Source organism: Narcine bancroftii, chromosome 11 (assembly GCF_036971445.1).
Source record: "Narcine bancroftii isolate sNarBan1 chromosome 11, sNarBan1.hap1, whole genome shotgun sequence".
Lineage (NCBI taxonomy): Eukaryota > Metazoa > Chordata > Chondrichthyes > Torpediniformes > Narcinidae > Narcine > Narcine bancroftii.
The window spans coordinates 44,622,038-44,631,299 of record NC_091479.1 but is presented as its reverse complement, the minus strand read 5'-3'; positions in this window follow the sequence as shown (position 1 = coordinate 44,631,299).

Here is a 9,262-nt window from a genome sequence, read left to right as displayed (position 1 = left end):
ATAATTAAATCGATGCAAGAAATGCAACTTTTGGATATATGGGGGAAACAACACCCAAAGGAAAAGGAATATTCATATTATTCGGGTAGACATAAAACATACTCAGCTCGTATGGAAGACAGAGTAAGAAAAACAGAATATAAAGCTAGAATATTATTGGACCATTCACCCTTGATATTGACAATATCCAAGAATGTATAGATGGAGATTAAACTCCATGCTACTTAAAAGGCAGGATTTTAGAGAATTCATTGAAAGACAAATTAAAATGTACTTTGAAATAAATACGGAATAAGTGAAAGATAAGTTTATACTATGGGACGCAATGAAAGCATTCATCAGAGGGCAAATAATAAGTTATGTAACTAAGATGAAGAAGGACTACAATCAGGAAACAGAGCAGTTGGAAAGAGAAATAGTAAATATAGAAAAAGAATTAACAATGAAGGAAGACACAACTAAAAGAAAAGAATTGGCAGATTAAAAAAAATAAAATATGAAACACTACAAACATATAAGGTGGAGAAGAACATAATGAAGTCAAAACAGAAATATTATGAACTAGGAGAAAAAACACACAAAATTCTAGCATGGCAGCTTAAGACAGAACAAACTAAGATAATGGTATTGGCATCAAGGAAAAAAGATAAACAAATCACATAAAATCCAACGGAGATTAATGAAAACTTCAGAGAATTCTATGAACAATTATACCAAACTGAAAACGAAGGGAAAGAAGGGAAAATAGATGAATTTTTAACTAAAATTGAACTACCAAAATTACAAATAGAGGAACAAAATAAATTAACAGAACCATTTGAAATAGTAGAAATACAAGAGATAATTAAAAAACTACCAAATAATAAAACACCAGGAGATGACGGATTCCCAATAAAATTCTATAAAACATTTAAACATTTATTAATTCCTCCCCTCCTGGAAGTAATCAACCAGATTGACAAAACACAAAGCTTACCAGATTCATGCAAAACAGCAATAATTACAGTAATACCAAAGATAGGGAAAGATCCACTCGCACCAGCATCATATAGACCAATATCATTACTTAACACAGATTATAAGATAATAGCTAAACTATTAGCAAACTGATTAGCCGATTATGTACCTAAAATGGTAAATCTAGACCAAACTGGATTTATTAAAAAAAGACGAACAACAGACAATATTTGTAAATTTATTAACTTAATTCATGCAGTAGAAGGGAGTAAAGCGCCAACAGTAGCAGTTGCTTTAGACACAGAGAAGGCCTTTGACAGAGTAGAATGGAATTAATTTATTCAAAGCATTGCAAAAATTCAGTTTACCAGAGAAGTATATTAATTGGATTAAAGCATTATATAAGGGGCCATTGGCGAAAGTGACAGTAAATGGATATATATCAAAGTAATTTAATTTAAGCAGATCAACAAGGCAGGGATGCCCACTATCACCCTTATTGTTCGCGTTAGCTGTAGAACCACTAGCAGAATTGATAAGAACAGAAAATAAAATAAAAGGGATAAAAATAAAAGACAAGGAATATAAAATCAGTTTATTTGCAGATGATGTTATAGTATACTTAACAGAACCAGAATTGTCAATAAAAGAATTACATAAGAAATTGAAGGAATATGGAGAAGTGTTGGGTTACAAGATTAACGCAAATAAAAGTGAAGCAATGCCAATGAATAATGCGGATTTCTCAAAATTTAAGAAGGAATCACCATTCAGATGGCAAATGCAAGCAATAAGATACCTAGGTATACAAATAAATAAAAACCTCGGCCATCTATATAAACTCAATTATTATCCACTAATGAAAAAATTACAGGACGATTTAGAGCATTGGAAAGATTTACCACTAACACTAATAGGAAGGATAAACTGTATTAAAATGAACATGTCCCTCTGTTTCAGGCATTGTCAATATACTTGACAGAGAAATTCTTCAAGGAGTTAAAGAAAATAATAAGGAATTTTTTATGGAAAGGTGGGAAACCGAGGATAGTACTAGATAAATTAACAGAATGGTATAAACAAGGAGGCTTACAACTGCCAAACTTCAAAAATTATTATAGAGCCGCACAATTAAGATACCTATCAGATTTTTATCAAACAAGGGAAAAGCCAGATTGGACTAGATTAGAACTAGATAAAATAGGGGAGAAGATACCTGAACATATATAAATGGGATGAAAAATTGGTACAATGTAGGAGTTCTCCAGTATTACATCATCTGCTCAATATTTGGAGGAAGATTCATGTAGAAAGGAGTAAAACAAATTACCAATTACCAAAACTAATACTGACGCAAAATCAGCTAATCCCTTTTACAATAGATAACCTTTCCTTGAAAGAATGGGAGAAAAACGGGATCAAAAGAATAGAAAATTGTTTTTCAGGAAATAAATTACTATCCTTTGAACAAATGAAGGATAATTATAACATAACTCAAGATACAGTGTTGGCATACTACCAACTGAGATCCTACTTGAAGGACAAATTGGGAAGCAGTCTGAGGTTACCAGAGGGAAGTAATTTTGAATATGTGATTACAGATACAATGATAATCAAAAAATGTATAACAAATATGTATATTAAACTGCAAGAAAAGGAGAATGAGGAAACAAATGGTAAAACTAAACAAAAATGGGAACAAGATTTAAACATAAAGATAAAGAAGGAAACATGGGAGAATTTATGCTCTGGAACGATGAGAAATACAATAAACACGAGGTTACCTATGATACAATATAACTGGATACACATTACACTGGATACACATTACACCTCAAAAGTTAAATAAATGGGACCCAACAGTATCTGACAGATGTTTTCGTTGTTAAAAAGAAATGGGAACAACAATTCATGCAATCTGGACATGTGAGAAAGTTGAAAAATTTGGGGAAGATCTAAACCAGATATTAAATAAAATTACAGAAAACAATATACCAAAAAACCCAGAGATCTTCCTCCTAAGTAACATAAAAAACAAAGAATTTGGAATTGATTTGGAGGATGCACAAAAAAGATTTGTTAAGATAGCTCTAGCCGTAGCAAAAAAATGTATTATGTCAACCTGGAAATTAGAAGATAATTTGAGAATAAAACAATGGTATATAGAAATGAATAAATGTATTCCATTAGAAAAAATAACATATAATCAAGAAATAATATTGAAATATTTGAACAAATATGGGAGCCATACATGAAACATAATAGAGAAAACCTACCGGGGACATCTACCACCTAAATTAATGAAAGGAGACGGAAATGAAAAGAATTGACTCAGTGGAATTTCTTGTTTATTTTTATTGAATGACAACATTGTTTGACTGGTTTAATGTATCTTAGATTCTGTACTTTAAATGAATGGGGGGGGGAGGGGAGGTAGGGAGGGTGGGATGGGAGGAGGGAGGGGTGGGGTAGAAAATGACACTATATATTTGAAAAGGAAAATGTATGTATCTTGGTCAATGTGGTTTATGGTGTGAAAAATAAAAAATTTATAAAAAAACAATCTTAAATGGTATATTGTCATATATAGGATCATGTGAGTTGATTGGGAATAATTCAATTTTATGAAAATGTAGTTTCAGAGGAAAGTTTAGTGGTGATAACAGAGGCCAGATGTTATTTTCCACAGAGTGTGGTAGGTGCCTGGAATGCATTGCCAAGGGTGGTGATGGAGGCTGGAACAAGAGGGACATTCAAAAGACAACATGGAATGTCAGGGAAGTTCTAATTTATTCATCACAATCCCACCTGAAATCACCATTATTGATGGATTGCGATGAAGGCCGTTGGTCATCCTGATGAGTTCTAGAACATTCCATTCTGTTATAAACAGGGTGAATGCGATGTTGGGATTCATTTCCAGAGAGACAGCAGGCAAGAGCAGGGGTGTGATGTTGAGACTCCATCAAGCTCAGGTAAGGCCTCTCTTGGAGTATTGGGGACAGTTTTGGTGCCTTATTTGAGAAACAAAGTGCTGGCTTCGGAGAGGGTTGAGAGAAGATTTACTGGAATGAGACCAGGATTGAAAGGGTTAACATATGAGGAATGGTTTTCAGCTGGAGTACAGAGGATGAGGGGAAACATATCGAGGCAGTTCAAATGCTAAAGGCCTGGCCAGAGTAAATGGGGAAAGGATGTTTCCCATGGCCTGGATTTTAGGACGAGGGTATAATTTCTGGAGAAAAGATGCCAATTTAAAAGAGAGATTCAGAAAAGTTTCTTTAGCCAGAGGTTCATGATCTGTGGAGCTTGATCCCACAGGCGGCTGTGGAAGCGAGGTCTTTGGGAGTATTTAAGGCAGAGATTGCTATGCTTTGTATTAGTCTGGGAATCTTGGTTTACAGGGAAGAAACCAGGGAATGTGTTAAATATTCGACCAGCAGCAATAGAAATTCACAAAGGCAAGGGTATCTTCACAACAATCATTTATTTATTAATAATCTCTTACTTCACTCGAAACTTAAATCTAACTTATCCACATGATGTGCAAATGTGTGTGCATGCGCGCATGGGGCAAAACCCAAACTATTAAATTATAAGCTTAATTCTGAAGAGTTGATTTTAATGTTCAGTCTCAGAAATTTTTGTGTTGAAAATAGTCTTTACTGCTGTTCAAAAGCAATTATGGAGGAAGCGTGAGCCATCAGACCTCAAAACTCACAAATTTCTTGTCAAGTTGTTTCCAAAGAATTGTTTCTTCATATGACTGATTTTCCACTCTTGCATGGAAATTTCAGGACGTTTTTCTTCCCCAATGATTTAAAAAACCCAAGCAAGGGTTACACGAAGTCCCATGAAGAAACAGACGCAATAGAACTACCCTTGTATCATTGTGCCTCCTGTGAGGTTCAAAAATCCCAACAGAACCACAAAGTACAAGACATGGCTTTAATTCGAGTCACACCAGCGGGAATAAGTAGTATTAATGTCAGGTGGACAGTGTCACCTGGCTAATACAAGAATCTCATTGGAATTTTACCATGGGGAGGTACAATATTTAAGGCATATTCTTGAATACAAAGTTGATGGACATCCCTTTAAACTTGTTTGAGGTACATTGTTTCATGTCTCAGCTTTTCACATTTCTGGATGCACTTTCTTAAGAAATGGAAATGATAGACATCAAACAAGACTTCACATGAACAAGTCAACTCGAATAGATGTCATTTCTCATGTACAAGTGAGTTGCTGTTGAGATGCTGGATTCCAATCAGTTTAACATCCACGTTTTGTATGCCTTGGGCTTTGAAGACTTCCTCACTGTGCTGTAGGTTTGGAACGGGCCATGATTTGAACTGAACGGGAGTCTGGCAGAGGCTGCGGGAGCATCGGAGACAAATCCACGGTCACCCAATGACTGTGAAGGGACTCTCTTTGACCTCTCTTTGCCTGACTGTAAGGGGAGCCCGTCAATGTTCAGGCTCACAGTGAATCTTTGTCTGCATTATTGTCAGACTGAGGGCAATGATTTCAGATTCAGATTTATAGTCAAGGTACATGAATGATCGTACATACAACCCTGAGATTTGTTATCTTGTGGGCCAGACCAAATGACCACTTCTTGGAATTGCAAGAAAAAACTGGACACTGCGGAAACAAATAAAGAAATGGAAACAGACTGTGCAATAAAGAGAAGTGGGAAAAATCATAAAGTGGCAAAGTAATGTCCTTAAATGAAGCCCTGATTGAGTTTGTTGTTGAAGAGTCTGATGGTGGAGGGGGAGCGGCTGTTCCTGAACCTAGTGGTGTGAGTCTTGTGGCCCCTACACCCTATCCAGCGAGAACAGAACATGTGCTGTGTGGTGTGGATCCTTGATGTTACCTGCTGTAATATTGTTGATGATGTGTAATATTACATTTATGTTTGATGACATGACAATAAATCATATCTAATCTAATCTAATCTGAAAGCAAGTATTTACCACTCAGCTTTGGGGAGTGTGGGGCTGAACTGCCTTCTTGAAGTGCAGCCATCTTTCTGGTGAAGCTGCTTTTAGGCAGGAGGGTGGGGGAGGGGGGTCTTCCAGGATTAAGATCCAGGGATGATGAAGGACCAGAAATATATTTCCAAGCAGGAATGGTGCAGGACTTGGAAGCTGTGGGAAAACTAACAGCCTGGTGCTGCAAGTGTGCGGGATACATGGCATGAGGAATGTTTGCTGGCTCTCGGCCTGGACTCGTTAGAATTTAGGAGAATGTGTGGGGGGGAGGTCATCATTGAAACATTTTGAATGTTGACAGGCATGGTCAGAGTGGATGTAGAACAGTTGTTTCCTATGATGGAAGAGTTGAAGAGAAGGAACAACTTCAGGATTGAAGGAATTCCACTTAGAGCAGAAATGTGGAGGAATGTCTGTAGCCAGAGGGTGGTGAATCTGTGGAATTTGTTGCCACAGGCAGTTATGGAGCCAGGTCATCGGCAGAGATTCTTGATTAGTCAGAGCATCAAGGGGAGAAGGCCAGGTAGTAGGGCTGAATAGCCTAGTACTGCTCCATAGTCTTGCGTTCACCTGGACAGGAGTGATGTTTTCTTATTTTAATTATCTAAACCTTGGTGAGACACCAGGATTGCTTTGATCTCCTTACCATCACATTTTAAAATTGGAGCCAGTTTGAGGTGTGTGGTTTGCAGCAGGTGTTCATCCCACTTTTCTTTGTTCTTTTGACTGATTATGTTCCCTATTTCTTGCCAATCCAGCTGAAAGTTGTTAACCATGAGGACCGAGCAATTCTGGCCTCTCGGTGATATAGAGGGGCAACTGATTCGATTGATCCTTGTACTTAACGTGTACATTGCACTTGGCAAGAACTTGTATTTCCTTCCCAATAACTGTTTTTAAGATGGAGCATCTGTGTGTGGTAGCTGGCCCTCCTTCATTGTTCTGGGCCTGAGGGAAACCGCTCCTCCTGTATTGAGTTCCATCCATATCAGTTTGCTGTTCATGTGGACGTGGATGTAAAAATTTGGCTCTTTGTGGCCCACGGACGGGGATTACTTGGATCACATGTTCACTTTGGTTTGGTTCCACTTCTGATTCATTGGTATCCGGATTTCAGTGTCTGGCTTTTCCCGTCTCTTGGTCAAAATGTACTTTTCAGGAGTCTGGCTGGTAATCTTTCCTCAGTTTAATCAATGGCCATCTTGCTTTGATGTGCCCCTTCACATTGCATTTGTGGCATTTGGCTTTTTGAAGTAGCAAATATTGGGACTTTGATTCGTCTTCCCACAGCAAAAACATTTTTGACGGGCAGGTTCCTGGCGGGAAGAATCTTGGCGCCAAGATTTATTGATAGCCAAGTCTCTCGGACAGACATCTGCATTGCTTCCCACTGTCTCGGCGGCAGTAGCAATGTCTAACGCCAGTTCAGGTGTCAGATTTTGTGCTGCAATTTGTTTTCTTCGGGTCGTTTGTTCAGCTAAACCCATTATGAATTGATCTCTTGACGTCTTTGATCTGCCCAACTGCATTGTATCTAGACAGTTTACATGAAATTGGGGACAGACTCTCTGTGTTGTTGTTTACATCGGTAAAATTTATGACTTTCTGTCATCACTGGAGGTGGGGTGTTAAGGTGTTGAGCGATCACTTGACAGATTTCAGCAGATGTTTTCGTTGAAGGCATGTGTGAGCTGGTCAGCGATCTTAAGAGCTCAGGTGCCTCCTCCCATTAGGGTTAAAAACAATGCCCGTTTTTATTGGATGGAGGATTTTCAGTCATATCATGTACAATACAATGATCATCAAAACCTTCTACATATGCTTCCCACGTGTCTTCATCTTCATTGGATTAGTCTAAGGGAGCTGCAGGAACTTCTGCCGCCATCTCACTGTCTTCTGGAGTTAGAAATGATAAATGTGTCATGGTTGAGTGAGTTCTTGAATCCTTGTTGCCACTGTTATGTTCGAGCCCCCCATTGTAAATAATGACAGTCATATCGTCAATGCCGACTAACTCAATGCTTTATTCATTACATACTACAGAAATTACTACCAAATATTCAGTATAAATCATTGCATACACGTAATGGTGTCATATCCAACAGAGAGGTGAGCATTGATGATGTCTGTGGGAAAGGAGAAAGGGAAAGGGGAGAGAGACAGATCTTGGGGAAGGTGATGGGGGAGAATTGAAGTGGGGAGCTTAACGACAGCCAGAGAAGTCAATATTAATGTTATTCAGTTTCAGCAAAATTTGTGACACATATTCTTGTCAATCTCTGATTCCGAGCATGAGATTCAGCTCCCTTCCCAGCACAGGACATGTCGGACAGGCCTTGATCCTGCTGACACAGTGGTGTAGATAAGTGGGGGTGTAGGAGCAGATTTGTTCAAAAGTGGTGTGTATTTTTGAACTGTAAGACCACGACATCATCAAGACATTCTACAAGTGGGTGAAGAGCAAGAGGATAAGACGTGAAAGAATAGGACCTATCAAGTGTAACAATGGGAAAGTGAGGAAATAGCAGAGGGGTTGATGAAGACTTGACGATGGAACAGGATCTTGGTGATTGACGTGATGACCTGCAGCAAACTGAAAAGCTTGAGCCTGGAGATAAAAGAGAGAGGATGTGGTGGAGCTTTTGGAAAGCATCAAGTGGGAGAAGTGGCTGGGACCAGATGAGATGGATCCCAGGCGACTCTAGGAGGTGAGGGAGGAGATCGCTGAACCTCTGACAACGATCTTCGAATCATCGATGGGACGGGAGAGGTTCCGGAGGATGTTGATTCTTTATTCAGGAGAGTGAGTCGAGGTAGCCCAGGAAATGATCGAGCAGTGGTTGGTCAATTGATGGAGAAGATGATGAGAGGCAGGATTTATGAACATTTGGAGAGGTCGACTATGATGAAGAAGAGTCAAGGTGACTTTGTCCAGGGCAGGTTGAGCCTTACGAGCCTGATTGAATTTCTTTGAGGCTGGGACTGAACCCATTGATGAAGGAAGAGCAGGAGATGTTGGGTGTATGAATTTCTGCAAGGCATTTGATAAGGTTCCCTATGCAAGTGTTATTGAGAAGGTATGGAGGCAAAGCAACCAAAGGGGCATTGCATTGTGGATGCAGAATGAGCTTGACCACAGATGGGAGAGAGTGGTTGTGGACGGGTCCTATTCTGCATGGAGGTAGGTGCCCAGTGGTGTTCCTCAGGGATCTGTTCTGGGAACCATTGTGATTTGGATCAATGACCTGGATGAGGAAGTGTAGGGATGGGTTAGTCAGTTTGCAGATGACACAGTGATTGGGGGT